Source organism: Globicephala melas, chromosome 5 (assembly GCF_963455315.2).
Source record: "Globicephala melas chromosome 5, mGloMel1.2, whole genome shotgun sequence".
NCBI lineage: Eukaryota > Metazoa > Chordata > Mammalia > Artiodactyla > Delphinidae > Globicephala > Globicephala melas.
In genome coordinates this window covers 34,514,606-34,531,994 of record NC_083318.1, presented here as the reverse complement: position 1 = coordinate 34,531,994, position 17,389 = coordinate 34,514,606, and the positions used below count along the sequence as shown (strand labels likewise).

At 38.5% G+C, this 17,389-nt stretch overlaps 1 long non-coding RNA gene across 1 annotated transcript in view; it reads left to right on the top strand.

The window, feature by feature from the left end:
* The window catches only part of LOC132597335 (uncharacterized), a 308,349-nt gene extending 292,188 nt beyond the window's left edge, over positions 1-16,161 (top strand). The window contains exon 4 of the long non-coding RNA XR_009563958.1: positions 15,907-16,161. This is a non-coding gene — a long non-coding RNA (uncharacterized lncRNA). The remainder of the gene's footprint in view (positions 1-15,906) is intronic.
* Positions 16,162-17,389: the final 1,228 nt, after the last annotated feature.

Below are 17,389 nucleotides of genomic sequence, written 5' to 3'. Positions count from 1 at the left end.
AATATTACTCAGCCATAAAAAGAAATGAAATTGAGTTATTTGTAGTGACATGGATGGACCTAGAGTCTGTCATACAGAGTGAAGTAAGTCAGAAAGAGTAAAACAAATACCATATGCTAACACATATATATGGAATCTAAAAAAGGGGCAGGACAGGAATAAAGATGCAGACATAGAGAATGGACTTGAGGACACGGGGAGAGGGAAGGGTAAGCTGGGACAAAGTGAGAGAGTGGCATGGACATATATACACTACCAAATGTAAAATAGCTAGTGGGAAGCAAGCAGCTGCATAGCACAGGGAGATCAGCTCGGTGCTTTGTGACCACCTAGAGGGGTGGGATAGGGAGGGTGGGAAGGAGCCGCAAGAGGGAGGGTATATGGAGATATATGTGTATGTAGAGCTGATTCACTTTGTTGTAAAGCAGAAATTAACACACCATTGTAAAGCAATTATACTCCAATAAAGATGTTAAATATATATATATATAAAAAGAAGTATAAATATAAATGAAGTTTAATTATTAAATTTTCAAATTACAAAAAAAAAATCCATAAAGAAAATGTTGCTCTCCAGAAACTTGTTTTGAGGGAAACTGTCCTGAAACACTTCAAATCTATAGACAGATATTTGTATTAAATCCTTAAGTTAGAGTTGCAGAAAATGGACACCATGAATTAGCATGGATCATCATGTAACGTCTAATAAGCCTGTTCATTCTATAGAAGAGATAGAAACTTGTAAATACAGTGGTTTCAACAATAAATTTGATTGAGCACTAACAGACAAATCTCCTCCTGATCTTAAACCTCAAAGGAGTTGATCCAGATGCATGGAAATCTTCCCTAAGTGGCATATTTGTGCCATACTCAGGCTCTCAAACACTGTGAGATAAGCATCATTTCCAGAATGGGACTGTGGTACCTTGACATATTTTAAAGACTGAAGAGGCAATTACTATTTTTGATTGTGTTAACCTGTGTGTAATCATGTAATTACCTACAAAATTTAGGCAGAGTGTTACAGATCTAAATCATTAACTTTAACAATTGACAAGCTGCTTTGATTAGTATTTTCATAGTGTAAGATAACATACTTTTTTCAGCTTTCATATGATTAGTGATGATTGGGAATTTATTTATGTAAAATGTTTTTATTGCCTGTTTGGAGAAACAGAGCTGGAGAGTGAGGGCAGGGGAGTCACATACCTTTCTCATGGTTCAACTCAGGAAATGTCAGTGATGAGAAAACACCAAAGAGGTCCTCATTATAACTCCCAAATGACATAAAATTGTAGTGTCGGATTAGAAGAGTATCCAGAGAATTCAGTTTGGGAGAATTGGACTCTTCTTTGGCAAATTAGACTAACAAGTACATCAGTTTATGTGGCATCAACTCAGACTGTCATAAGCAACCCCCGACTTGGCCAGGCAGCCCATCTAACAGCATTGATCCCTGCAGCTGCTCTTCTAAGGAAAATGCATGTCAATATATTTGTTATTTACTTTCTAGCAGAAACCCAGCAGCTGCAGCAATTTTTGAGAGAATCTCTGACACATCTCATTTCCTATCAGTCTTAGGTGCTAGTGGCTGTACACACATGTTCCTATTAGGCTAACATCTCTGAATGCAGCTAGCTATTGGAAGAGAAAATCCTTTAATTTCTTGGCTATGACAAGGCTGTGTGAAGCCAAATTTCAACTCTCTATGGGAGACAGAAAGTCCTCAGGACATGAAGCCTTTCTTGTCTCCCCAGGCAAATTGGCTGGGCTCATTTGTTTAAAGGAACCTATTACAAAAAGAGACTTAGAGAAATTTTAAAGTAAAATTAAAAATAAAGAGTCTTTCCCTTTTGAGGAAAAGTGTTTGGGGTGGAGATGGGAGTATTCAAAAGGGGCCAACACAAGTAATACATTCTAATTGTGAATGAAAAAAAAGTGTGATTTGCCATTGTGATCAGAAGATGAGTCCATCCTTCCAAAAGAGTTTGTGGAGCAAACTGGACCCTTAGCGCTTGTTTTTTTTTTTTTTTTTTTTTTTTCGGTACGTGGGCCTCTCGCTGTTGTGGCCTCTCCCGTTGCGGAGCGCAGGCTCAGCGGCCATGGCTCACGGGCCCAGCCGCTCCGCGGCATGTGGGATCTTCCCGGACCGGGGCACGAACCCGCATCTCCTGCATTGGCAGGCGGACTCTCAACCATTGCGCCACCAGGGAAGCCCTGCTCTTGTTAATCTTTCCTTTCTCTCTGCATTTTTATGACATTGTATTCTAGTGAAAATGCCTAGAAAGGAATAGTTTCCTATGATTGTCTTTCATTGTCTCCCTACAAAAAAATAAATAAATCACATTCTAAATGCAGTTTGTTTGTCAAGAGGAGCAGAGAACGCTGTACCACATGAGAGATTTTTTTCTTTATCAGATTAGGAATGTCAAATTCCACAGTCGTAAAGTATTGATCTCTCCAAATCAGACATCTCTGTTGTCATGTATCACAAGCATGACATCGGCTCCATCTTTCACAATAAGACTTTTCCCCACGATCACACAGGCTACTGTCTTTGAGATGCAAGCTTAATTATACTGTTTTAAAACCTTCATGATTGAACACACATGCAGCAATGCCACCCCCTTACTGCGTCTTTAATCTTGTCTTTTCATCTCTCTAAATATATTTTAAACGTAGAACTTTTTACGAATTTCAAATCACCATCCAGCCTTATAATTTTTCTTCTACTTGGTACTAATTCTACCTTTCTTGACCGTCACTCTCTAATAGTTCTTATCAATTTAAGAAATATCTACCTTTCTGAAAATTTGGAGACTGAATCCTACTCTACTTCTCTTCTCTGATAACGTAAGTTATCTACTCCATTATGCAAAAAAAAGAATGTTGTATGATGCTTTATCATATTCTTTTGCTTTCTAAATAAAATAACCACTCCTAATTTTTATTATTAATTATTTTTGTGTCTCCTTTCCACGGCCTACATAGATATGAATGTTTGCAGCCCATTTGGGGGAGGCAATATGCATTTCCTGTGTCAGAGCATGCCTACCCAACAATGCAAAATACCGGGAATGAAAAAGGAGCCAGAAGTCACCTGGGTATTATAGGTAGGATGTGTTGTTGAACAGTCTTCCTTCGTGGGCACATCATATTCAGTAAGGCCATTTTGCAGCCTAAAGAACTAAACCATTTGTCTTTCTTTTCTTTCTTTCTTTTTTTCTAAACACAACATATTTGAATCCAATCCTGAAACTCAGGTATGAGATGATGCTTGGGGATGGGGTCAGGAATGGGATACAATGGGCGTTTGGAGTGGAGAGAGATTTGGGGATATTATGGGGAATGATGCAAGACTCAGCAAAGAAGGGAGGAATGGGGTAAACTCTAGGATGGTGTAAAACAAGGAGTGTCTTTGCACATATTACTTGGTAACAATAAGCTGTATTTATATCTTAATGTGGCTGTTTGGGACATTAAGATGACTGTGTCAAAAAAAAAGACAAATCAAATTTCTAAACCAAGATTTCTTTGTTGTGATGACCATCTTGTGCATTGTAAGATGTTTAGCAACATCTGTAACCTCTACCCACCAGATGCCAGTAGCCTTTCATTCAGTCGTGACAACCAAGAAAGTCTCCAGGCACAGACAGACTCTTAAAATGTCTCACTTTACTTTTGACTTCACAAGCATCCCTAATATTACCTGCTATGGTTTTCTGGGCAAAGGCAAGCGTTCTTAGAGTTTAAACACTCCATATTTATGACCCAATAGTAACGGTTAAACAGCCGCCTGGTTGCTCAGAAAAGGAAGTTGATGACCCAGCTTCATCACAGATTTATAAAGACCCAGTTACAACTCTGCTCTCCACAATAGAATCCAGATGGTAAGCAAGCAAAGCAGACCTGGAACACTTTTGGAACACTCTAACTAAGAGCACATGATGCTCTTTACCTACAAGACATCCTTTGTTATATGTAACACTCTGTTGACAAAAATCTCAAGAATGGTTGAGGTTGAGGCTGGAACCCAGAAGAGGGAAGTCAGTCTTCTGAGACATTCTCTTAGAGCCTGCCAGGTTTTTTCACAGAACAAAAGAATAGTCTTGTCTCTGGATGAAATTACTATTATTTCTACTTCAGCACATTCAAAGGTCCATGATAAGTTTCTTCTTCATTTAAAAATTAACCATGAGTGCCTTCATATTTCTACAATTCTTAGTAATATGGCCTTTGATTAAAGGGTCCAAACAGAATTGTATAAGGACAACAAAATCTATCTAATAGAATTTTATTAGAGTTTTATCAGCAGCAGACGTGCTTTTAGATTTGAAAGGTATGTTACTATCAAGCTTATAGAAACAATACATTTTACCTAATTTTACATTTCCAAGGATATGCTGGCCTTTCTTTTTCTGATCTCATAAACTTTTCTAAATTTCTTAGGAAATGAAAGATTCTAAAAATCATAAAAGTTCCTCTTATTTCCTAAACAGCATGCAAAGCTGTTGCATAATCTTAGAAAAAGATAGACAGGACAGACCTTACAAATATATTTTAAAGCTCTGAAATGTAGACAAGAATATGTAAATTGAAAGTAAATTTATTTTAGTGAACTGGCAAGAAGGGAAAAAATATAGGGCCATATGTTACCATCAGTTTTGCTATGCATATTTGGGGGGGGAAAAGTTTCTTAAGCCAGGCATTTGCAGTCCATAAAATGCCTTCCATAGGTAACCACAAGCTGGCAGAAGTAGCAGGCAAGTGTTGAAAGTTAGAAATGAGGACAATGCTTTTATTGGTGGCGGAGCGGAATTGGGAACTTGGTCTAAGAGGAATGGAGATGAGGGTATGATAATTTTACGTAAGTGAAAATGGTACCAGTGAGTAAGGAAACTGTTAGCGGAAACAGAAGTTCTTTGCTTCATCTCCTTTCCTCCGGTTGATCTCCCTACTCACAGAGAAACAATTTTGAAAATCACCTACAACGTAAAGAATGTGTATTCCAACTCACCTCTCTGTTCTAGGCACTAAGTGACTTCTTCTTTTGTGCTTTGCTTAATAAGCACATCACAGTACCCAGGAGGTCAGTTTGAGTTCTAGCCATAGGTACAAATAACAAATTATGTGGATTTTAATATAAATAATGTTCCCTGAAAGCAAGGCTTTATCTCTTTTGACTATAATCTGCAATGCAGTAAAAATGCCTGGCATACAATAAGTCCTCAGTAATTTTTATTGAATGAATGAATACCATAAACAATAATTATTTTGTGCATGACACCTGGAGCTTATGTATTTTAAGTTAATTATTTTTCTCTGTGTATATGTTTGTGTGTGTGTGATTATATTTGAACTTCACACATTTCCACAATATATTAAAGCTTGCTTGATGATGACATGATTTTATATGTGTACCCCTTTAGCATTTATTAAGCATTTTCCCATGGCTTGTAATAAATAAATTCGGAGGACAGAATCCCAACTATTTCAGAAGACAGCATTCTATTTTCTAACTGAGACCATAAGAAGACAAGTGACTGAATCTCTAAACTTCTGTTTCTTAATCTATGAAGTAACAATAACACAGCTCTCGTAGGGTTCCTGTGAGAATTAAATGGACTGACATGCATGAAATTGCTTGGCAGAATGTAAAGTACTGGATAAATATAAGAAGCATTACTGAAGTTATCCTCAGAGAACAGAGAACACAGATGAATGTTAAGATCATTTACATATTAGCAATTATATGACCTCCTGGACTCCAAGAAGTTCAGTTTCAAGGTACCAAATACAGGTAACCAAGAGTTTGGAGTTCCAAGGCTAATTGTAGCAGATTTGCTGTGAGACTTGCCCGAATTCTTGAGCTTTTTTTGTACCTCAGTAACATCATCTGGATAATAGCACTCTCATAAAATTCCCTGAGGTTCCTTTCTGCTCTCAGGTTTTATGACTCTATGACAGAAACAGATTGATGAGGCACCTGGAGTAGAATCCAAAATGCAAGACCAGACTTAAGGAAAGCATTAGAAAAAAGAAAGGAGTATGGTTGGTTACTTCTTGTGCCAAACTTACAGCTTCTTGGCCCAGCTTTCACTCCAGTCAGTGCAGCAACCGGCTTCCCTCAGTTGTAACCTCACTGCACAATACGGACTCCTCAGGAAACCCACCAGCACTCACACATGGGCAGCACGGGAGTGCAAGGAAGTCAAAACCCAATGAGGAAAACTTTCATCAGTGAAGGACAAGATCCAATGGACAAAACTTCCTTTCTTCTATCCCTCAAGTAAACATTTCTGAGGTGATGCTATAGGGCTTCTCAGAGGGTCCTGGTAGGATGAAAATCCAGTTCCCCTCAGTGGTGACCAACTCCAGCCTGCATCTTTACTGGCTTTCCCTCTTCCCCATTTCATACTTCCTAAGCCACCACTGCTGTTCCTTGGGATCACTTCCCAAATTAAGCTACCTGAACACAAGCCCTTGTCTCATGCTATGTTTTGCTGATAGATCACAGACTTAGAAACAAGTCTGGAAAGCAGACCCTCAGGGTGGAATTTTGGAATGGAATCATTCACCAAACACACTGAGATAAAGACCTCATCATTGTAGTAGCAGGTGAAGTCCTGATAACCCTTAGCATGCTGTACCCTCACCATTATTGAGGTTAGCACCAAATTTAGTTGAGAGGCTATATAAGTCATAAGAATCCCAAGGAAGTATTTGGGCTCTTGTCTTCTGCATCTGCAAAGCAGACTTTGCTCCAATCTGAGCCCTGCATTTAATTGTAAGCAGACTGAATTGCAGGGGTTATATAACTTTTATATACCAATGTCAAAGACATGATAGAAAAATCAGTGGTATTCCAAGATCTGAGATTGGGGAATTTCATACCAGGAGGTTAGACTGCAATGCTGCATGAAAGAAAATCTATTGACATCAAAGCATTCATGTTTTAGGATTTAACATTCTAGTGAAGAAACCTAGAACCAGTCTCAGTATGCTGCTAGGATGGCACCCTGAAGCTTGGCCTACAATAAATAATATAGGGGTATCCTCTGCCTTAGCAGAGGATTGAGAAAGGAGTCATAAGCCTCAGAAAAAGGAAATAACAGAATGATTTTTTTTTAATGTGAGACCAAAGAATCTGCACCTATGAGCCTGCCACATCAACAAAAGTTTAGGGGTCAAAAGGTCTGGGGCGGGCTTCCCTGGTGGCGCAGTGGTTGAGAGTCCACCTGCCGATGCAGGGGACATTGCTTTGTGCCCCGGTCTGGGAAGATCCCACATGCCGCAGAGCGGCTGGGCCCGTGAGCCATGGCTGCTGAGCCTGCGCGTCCGGAGCCTGTGCTCCACAACGGGAGAGCCCACAATAGTGAGAGGCCCGCGTACCGCAAACAAACAAACAAACAAAAGGTCTGGGGCAAGCCAAGGCATCCCCAAACCCTAACGTAATCCTGTAAGGCAAAGGACAAGGTGTTGGACCTTGCACCTTCACTAACAGTATAGATGTACAGCATCTAGTAAGCTTATTTGGATGCTGGAGTCAGTGTACACTGTGCTTGGGAATACTCCTCAAACCCATTTATCTGATGACCCAGAAGGTTGCCAATTTTGAGTAGATTTCAGAGCAAGAGATGGCATTACAGAAGTTCCTCACTCCAGTGCAAGCTGCCCTGACCAACAGGCCATAAGATACAGTGGATCCAATGATTCTAGAGGTGTCCCTGTGGGTTCTGAGTTTGAATGTGGGGTCTGGTAAGTTCCATTAGTTGAGTCTTAATGCAGAGAACTCTTCTCCATTTGAAAAGCAGGTCCTAAGCAAGCATTATTAGAGACAGAACACTTTGACCGTGGAGCACAGTGAATATGCCACCAAAGCTACTATTCTTAGCTGAATATTATCCCAACCATTGAGCCATAAGTTTGGGTAAATGAGGCAGTGATGGTTAGGTGGATTGTGTGCAAGCAGGTCCAGAGAGTACAAGGAAATTCTATGAGCGTAAGGCCCAGAATCTTATTTCTCCTACTTTTGTTCAACCAACACTTTCCCTCAACTAAGGCCTAAGGCCTCCTGTGGGTGTTGAAAATGTTATAACCTCAATGGCAGAAGAGAAAAACATGTGGACTCAGTTCATCAATGGATTATCTTGATATGTTGCTACTAGTCAAATATGGACCACTGATGTACTACAGAGCCCCACGCCAGGAGATCCCGAGGTGAAGGAAAATCCCTAAAGTTCTTTTCTGTTCTGATGTTCTATGACAGAACAGGTATATTAGAGCACTTGTAGCAGTATCCAGAATGGAGGACTATATTTAATAAGCATGTACTGGAATTCTCTTGCACCCTTCCCTTGGCCTATCTTGTACGTGAGTCTTCATTGCCGTAACCAGAAACACAGAATCAATCCTGACAGCACCTTGTCTCAACGACTCCAAATATCACTTGCTTTAGGCTCTGGGGCTTCAATGACTCCTCAGCAGCATGGGACACTTTGGGGAACTGCCAGATCCCTCAAAAGAGCAGTCTGGAAGGGAAAGGGACATAATGTCCCATTACCAACCCTTTTGTTAACTTCTTAAGAACCTTGAAAAAAGAATAGACAACCTCAGATTAGCTAATTATAAACTCAGGTCATGCTGTGAAGGTCAGAAGGCCTCCAAGGTAGTGTTTAAAGAGACCCACTAGGTATTAACACAAGCACAGCTTGGAAGTGCAAGAATGTTATGGCCTCAGGAAATCACTTCCCAAAACACACTACCCCCAGTCAAGACTTGTTGTAGATTCTTTTCCAGCTGGGAAAGCTAGGCTAGCCCGGAGAGGTAGGAATAGGAAGCATAGTTCCTAATTGGAGACTCAAGGGTTTCTTGAGGAATCCCCATCTTCTTACAACACCTTGACATTTCCCATATTGGATTTGAAGAGGGAGCCAACAGCCTTGGTTAGTTAACCATCTTATCTGAAAGATACTTTAATTTTCAAATCAAAAATAGAATTTAACCATGTATCATCTGTATGATCTTGAGAAACTCATTTATCTCAGCATCCTCATCTGTAAAGTAAAGGGTTGTTATAAAGATTACATGGTAGTATCTAGAGTTGTGTCTGATACATAGTCATGCTCAACAAGTATTAGCTGTTATTATTAATATAGATGAATTAAAGTTGTATAATACATATATTCAGTTGATCTATAATGAATAAAGGTACTGCCTGGTGACTGGGCAATAGAAGGACCTACTCCAAAATTAGGTACATCTTGCTGTGGCCCTGCCACTGACCCTGTAAGAGTACAAACCCAACAGAACAGGGGAGCCCCAAAATGGCAGCAGGACTACATCAAACACTGAAGACTTGCTTCAGAAGGATACAAGTTCCCTAAAAACTTCTTCCATGTGGCAAGAAATAAAGTCAAATACACCATGTAAGTGCTGGAAGAAGCAGGGAGGTAATCAAGACCAGAAAATCTCTTCAAAATTTTTGAATTCAATTATTGTAGAATTTGAAACTTGGGCTTTGGAAACATTAATTTTTTTTTCACTTTTTTTATTTTCTGCAGTTTTTTTCTTCTTTTCTCCTTTATTACCTGAAGGTTTGGTCTGTTTCATTAAACTTTGGGGAAAAAATAGTGTCATCCCTAGAGACTGTCATACAGGGTGAAGTGAGTCAGAAAGAGAAAAACAAATATCATATATTAATGCATATATGTGGAATATAGAAAAATGGTACAGATGAACTGGTTTGCAGGGCAGAAATAGAGACACAGATGTAGAGGACAAACATATGGACACAAGGGGGGAAAGCGGGGCAGGGGGGTGGTGGGATGAACTGGGATATTGGGATCGACATATATACACTAATATGTATAAAATAGATAACTACTAATAAGAACCTGCTGTATAAAAACAATCATAAAATTCAAAAAGAAAATAATGTCATCATTTAAGCTGAAGTGTAAACAAGATAGCAACCCTATCCCTAAAAGCCACACATGATCGAGGCAGTTTATCAAGATGAGGCACCCTCAAAAAGAAGGGTACACAGTGAGAAGGGGTGCTCCAACTAAATGCCTTATTTAAGGCCACAGAGAGACATCTACAGAGCTACCTCTTCAGAGAGATCTTAAGCCTTGGAGATTTCTGTGTGAGTTTATATAAAGGAAGCCAACATCTTTTTTGTTTTGTTTTAAATTTCATTGTTTAAAAAAATTGTACATATTTAAGGCCTCATGATGACTTGCTATACACAGTGAAAGGATCACTACTTTCAAACCAATTAACATCTTCTCCTCACATACTTTCCATTTTTGTGTGTGATATAAGCACATGAAATGTTCCCTCTTAGCAAATTTCCTGTATTCAACATGGTATGGTTAACTATAGTCACCATGCTGCACTGGATCTCTGGACTTATTTATCCTACATAACTGCAACTTTGTATCCTTCTACCAACATCTCCCCATGTCCCCCCATCAGTGGCCCCTGATAACCACTGTTCTACTTTATGCTTCTATGTATTCAACTTTGTTAGGTTCTACACATAAGTGAGACGATGCAGGGTTTTTCCTTCCTGTGTCTGGTTTATTTTACTAAACGTAATGTCCCCCAGGTTCATCCGCGATGTTGCAAATGGCAGGATCGTAAAGGAGGTCAATCTGTTAAAACAGCATCAGAATCAGGCATCTGTCATAACTGCCACTTCTAAATGCCAAGGCCAAATATGAGTCAACACTTCCAAAATACACACAGAAATGTAAGACTCCGTGGCTACTCTATATTATCCTAAAATGGCACAGTGTTTTATATAAGGATCATCTCTAATACTCATCAGTTCATTCATTTTTGCATAACTACTGACATTAGCATATGCTTATGTCAGTGATGTCAATAAACAACAAAGAAAACGTTCAGAAACTTAATCAATTTTATGTTATCCTCCATAACTATTACCAGCTCTTTCACACAGTTGCTTGTCTACATTTGTTTTTCAACCTCATAGGAAGCTCCTGCCTCAGGATCCTTTTTTCTTTCTTTCTTATGGACACCCTCATCTCTTTACCTCCTTCCCTATTAAGCTTACATTTCTTAATCCATCATTTAAATATTTCTGTTGTCATATAGAGAACAGACTTGTGGTTACCAATGGGGAGAGGAGGGCTGGGGAGGGATGAATTGGGAGTTTGGGATTAGCAGATGCAAACTATGATATACAGGATGGTCCTATTGTATAGCACAGGGAACTATATGCAATGTCCCGTGATAAACCATAATGGAAAAGAATATATATGTACAACTTTTGCTGTACAGCAGAAATTAAACACAACATTGTAAATCAACTATAATTCAATAAAACTTTCCAAAAATCCTTTTGTTGTCAAAAATCTACAAGTCTCATTCTCTATTTTTCCTTCCAAGAAAGTAACAACTAACAAAACCCTGGGTTCAGAAGAATCGAACTTTCCATCCTTCCATTCTCTATCAGGACTGCTGAGTGCCACAGGTGTCACTCAATTCTGTAAGCTGCTGTTGTTATAGACCCGAGGTTTCCAATCTGTGTTGAGTCCTCAACACTGCCTGACCACCACTTACATCAGGGATTCTCAACCCTGGCTACCATTAGAACCCTGGGGAGCTTTTTGCAAATCCTGATACCTGGGCCTCACCCCAAACCAATAAAATCAGATCCTCTAGTGGCAAGATTGAGGCATCGGTAATTTTCAAAATTCCCCAAATGATTCTAACACAGTCAGAATTTACAGCAGTGTTCTCAGACTCAGTAGCACAAAATAAGCACCTGAGAAGTTATTTAAAGCACTGATTCTGGGTTCCCCTCCTCACATATCCTGATTTAATTTGCCTAAAGTACAGTCTGGGAGTTTTGACAACTCTCCATGTGATTCCAATGTGTAGACAAGGGTAAGACCCATTGGTTAGAGACACGGTCCCCAGTTCTCCAACCCTCTCCTTCCAACTCACAGCAGATGCTGGCCTTGCCTCCTTCTTCACGGAGAAAATAGAAGCTATCAGAAAAAAAATATTTTATCCTTCCTTTCTACCATTAAAGTCACAGACAAACCTCCTCCTAGCTGTGGTTAGTCCCTGCACTTCTCTTCTGGCTCTGTCCCTTTCCACACTCTCTGTAATTTCTCACCAGTCACTCCCATCTATTTGCTCTGTCCACTCCCCATTGGTACTTAACACACTCCACTCTCTTTTCTTAATTTTTATTTTATATTGGAGTATAGTTGATTAACATTGTTGTGTTAGTTTCAGGGGTACAGCAAAGTGATTCAGTCATACATATACATGTATCTATTCTTTTTCAAATTCTTTTCGCATTTAGGTTATAACAGAATATTGAGCAGAGTTTCCTGTTCTCTACAGTAGGTCCTTGTTGGTTATCTTTTTAAAATATAGTAGTGTGTATATATCAGTCTCAAACAACCAGTCTATCCCTCCCCCAACTCTTCCCCCCTGGTAACCATAAGTTCATTCTCTAAGTCTTTGAGTCTGCTTCTGTTTGGTAAATAAGTTTGTTTGTATCTTTTTTTTCTAGATTCCACATATAAGTAATATTGTGTGATATTTGTCTTTTTCTGTCAGACTTACTCCTCTTAGTATGATAATCTCCAGGTCCATCCATGTTGCTGCAAATGGCATTATTTCATTCTTTTTAATGGCTGAGTAATATTCCATTGTATATACTGGGTTGGCCAAAACATCTTACAGAAAAACCCAAATGACCTTTTTGGCCAACCGGATATGTACCACATCTTCTTTATCTACTCTCACTTATTCCAAAGGAATAGATAACCAACAAGGACCTATTGTATAGCACAGGAAACTCTACTCAATACTCTGTAATGGCCTATATGGGAAAAGAATCTAAAAAAGAGTGGGTATATGTATATGTATAACTGAATCACTTTGCTATACACCTGAAACTAATACAACATTGTAAATCAACTATATTTCAATAAAATTAAAAACAAAGGAAACCTTTCCCCCTGCTCACATCTGCTTTCAATTGCTGTCCTATCTCTATCACCTGTTCAGAAGCAAACATCTCAAAACTGTCATGCACCCTGGCTGTCTCCTCTTCCTCACTGAGTGGTCACTCCTTTACATGTTGCCATCTGTTTTTCCCAACAACTCCAACGAAATCAGTGACCTCATTGTCACGAAATCCAGTGTGAACATCTCAGCCTTTATCTTCATTAAATCCTCCTCAGTGTTTGGCCCTGCTGACTCCCCACTAACTTCTTGAAATCCTCCACCTCTCCTTGACTTATATAACTCCACACTTGTTAGGTTTCCTCCTTGTCTCCATGGATGTGCTTTCAGCTGCAGTTGCAGGTGCTGCTCCCTCTGTTCTTTTAAATGCTGCTGTCCCTCAGGTTGCAGCCACTGGTACCCTCCACTCTCACGTCACATGTTCATTGTCTCCCATGGCTTTCATAGTATGCGCTAATCACTCCTTTGTGGGTGTGAAACTCAACTACAAAAAAAGCAGGCAGTTAAGAATTACAACTCATTTGAAATTCCATCTCAGAGATGTTATTCTATAGACTGATTTAAAAAAAAATTCCTTTAGGGGTCCCCACAAGTAATGCTGTCTCTGGGGTCAGAGGCATTGGGGTTGGAATGGAGAGCTAAGTAGCACATCCCTTACAACTGGACCTCGAGATTTCTAAAAAGATCTCCCCGTACCTAGCCTACATTTGCTGTTCAGGGTCCATAGCTTTTCTGCTGTTTCTGTTTCATTACACTTAGGACATAAGGACTCCACTGTCCTCCTACTTGCAGGGTCCATTATCCCCTAGAGCATATCTCTTTCTCTCCTGTGCAACCTGTTCCTCTGCCACCTTCAATTCCATTTCTTACCTAGCTGACTTCATCTCATTGTATTCCTGTAGGAAAACTGTCCTCACCCCCCTAAGTGTTTCTGCAAATTAAGTCACTATATTACTATACTATTAAGTCACTATATTACATTATTATAGCTAATAATGATGCAATCAGGAAAATGGTCCCCAAGAATAAACTTTGACTCAAATTTGATAAAACCAGACATCAAATTAGTCAATAATATTTATAAAGAATTTATAACAGGGCTTCCTTGGTGGTGCAGTGGTTAAGAATCTGTCTGCCAATGCAGGGTACACAGGTTTGAGCCCTGGTCCAGGAAGATCCCACATGTTGCGGAGCAACTAAGTCCGTGCGCCATAACTACTGAGCCTGCACTCTAGAGCCCACGAGCCACAACTACTGAGCCCGCACACTCTAGAGCCCGTGCTCTGCAACAAGAGAAGTCACTACAATGAGAAGCCCACGCACTGCAATGAAGTGTAGCCCTCACTCGCCTCAACTTGAGAATGCCCGCACGCAGCAGTGAAGACCCAATGCAGCCAAAAATTAAAAACTTAAATAAATTAAAAAAAAAGAATTTATCACAGTGATAAACACATAGGGAGCAATTAATAAATGATAGCATTTATATTTCCCTATTTAAAAATAATTTCTGATACTATATGTAAAGTAAATGATTGAAACAAATATTAAAATGTGAATGCAAAGTAATGGGTTATTTAATGTTTGGCATAAGGATTTCATACCTAATGACAGTTTAAATGGACCAAAAAAATCCGGAAAAATCATTCAACTTCTATAAGTGTTTTATGATGAAAAGAACATGAGTAAAGAGTCACATGATTTTGTGTGACTGTATGTAAAGCACTTAGAAATATCTAGCCTGGTTTGCTGACTAGTAAAATGAGAAACCAGACTTGTTTATTTCAGAGGTCCTTTCCACTTCTAAAAGTATCTTATACTACAAAAATAATTTCAGAGAGTCACCATCCAGCTTACTACAGAGAACATTACTAACAACACAATCTCTGCCACCTCATGCCACAGAGACCTCATTCTCCTCCCTTCCATGCACAGGTAGTCTCGATTCTAAATGATCTCGTGAATGAATCCATGCATTTCTAAGTAATATAGTGCTTACTTTTGTGTTTTGAACTTTCTAAAATTATATCATGCTGCGTGCAGTTTCTAAGTTGGTTTTTTACTTATGCTTAATGAGACACATACATTTGGATGTGTACAAATGATGGGATTTTAACATCTATATTCATCAATGAGTTAGCTCTATAATTTTCTATACTTTTTTTTTACTGAGTTTGGGTACTAAAATTTATACTGTGTATATAAAAATATTTATATATAAGTATTATATGTTATATATAATAGGCATTTATAATTTTATATGTGCTTATGTAAAATGAGGTAGGAAGTGCTTGCCATTTTATATTTTCTAGAAGAATTTTTATTTATTGGGAATGATCATATCCCTAAATGTTTGGCAGAACTCACATAAAAATCAGTTGGCCTTGGTATATTCTTGGTAGGAAGACTTTAAAATACTGAGTTAATTTCTAGATTAGTTAGGTTTATTTGGTATTCTTGTTCTTCTGAGTCACTTTTGGTATATTTTTCTAGTAATTTTATCCATTCTATCTAACGTTTTCTATTTATAATTCACATTGTTCATATTATTCCTTTATCATTTTAACTGTTTACTGTAACTACAATTATGTCCTTTTTATGTTAATATTTTATGCTTTTTTTTCTGGATCCATTTTTCCAATGGTTTATATATTTCACTAAATGTTTCAACAATTTATTTTTAACATGTGTATTCCATATTTTTTTTGGTTAATATCACATTAATTTATGCTTTTATCTTTACTGTTTCCTTGCTCCTATTTTCTTTGGGGTTATTCTATTGACATTTTTTTCTATCTTATGGTGAACACAAAGCTCATTAATTTTAAGCTTTCATTCTAATATAAGTACTTACTGCCATACATTTCTCTCAAAATGTGGTCTCTTTTCCAGAAGTGCCGGTGCATATGCTTTGTGTTGTGGTGACCATGGAGGTGTGCTGCCCATCTCTCCTTTGAAAGGCTGTGCTGTGAGAACACAGCTGACTGGCAGCTGCTGCACCTTCTGATACCCTCCCAGGCTGCTCAGAGCCAAGGACCAAGCACAGCTAGGGTGCCAGAGCAGGGCCTCATTTGCTGGATATGGGACTCTTTCAATGGGCAGCCTTGACTTGGGGACTCCCACCAGCTTGGCTGAGGCTTTCTCAGAGCTGCGACTGTGAAGTTCTTACCTCCCAATCCTCCTTTCTTTTGTCTTTTCACAGACATCAGTCCTGCATCACAGTCTGAAGGCTCTGGTGGTGTATTCCTTCCCCTTTCCTCTTTATTCTTCAAGGGCATCTCCCCAAAATAGCTCATGTACATCTCATTCTGTATTGGTGTCTGCTTCTCAGAGGACTCAAACTGACACAAGTGTTTTTGTTATTATGCATCCTAAATGTTTCCAAACTCCTATTAAGATTCCTTCGTTGCTATTTATGAGGTTCTTTTCCCAAAACGTTTAAGAGGGCTTTCACCTCCTAGCTTAATTTCCCTGTCTAATGTTCACAGATTGTATCCTTTGAAATCTGTATTTTTTTCATGGTACTTGAAGAAGAATGGATATACTATAATCATTGAGTGCCGAGTTCTTTATAAGTTCACTAAAACTGTTTGTTGTGTTATTCAAAAATAAATAATATCCTATAATGTGAGAGATGTGTAAATCTCCCATTCTGATAGTGGATTTGTTCATGTCTCCTTTTAGTTCTGTCAAGTTTTACCTTATATGTTCAAGGCTATTTCATCAGGTGTACACAGGTTTAGAATTGCTACATGTTCCAAGTGAACTGGAACTTTATCACTCTTTAGTGAGTCCTTTCCACCTCGGTAGTGCTTTTGGCATAAAATCCTGAATTATTCTTATCTACACTTTTCAGTCTAGTTTTGCCTTTTTTCCCATCTTTTACACTAAAATATTTGCTTACCTTTATGTTTTAGGTGTGTCCTTGGAAAACAGCTTTTGCTATATGTTGGCATTTTATGCAATCTAGAAATATTACCATTTTCATTAATGAGTTTACTACTTTGTTCATTTACATTTATTGTGATTGCTGGTACATTTTTTCTACTTTCTTATTTTGTGTTTTTCATCTGTCCCACTTTTTTATGCTACCTTTTTCTCATTTCCTCTTTCTTTTGCTTTGATTTCATTGATTTTTAAAAATTTCATTATACCATTTGACTTTATGTTCTTGGTGGTTATCCTTGAAAATTTACCTTGTATTCTTAACATTTTAAAAAAATCCCTTTATTACTCCTCTTGTCAGACAATAAAAAGACTTTAGAATATTTCAACTTTCTTCTTTAACTCTGATTGCCTCCATTGAAAATTACCTTATATTACTGTCTAGTATTTTAGTTCTCTCTTGCTTTCTAGTTAATCTTAACCTCATACA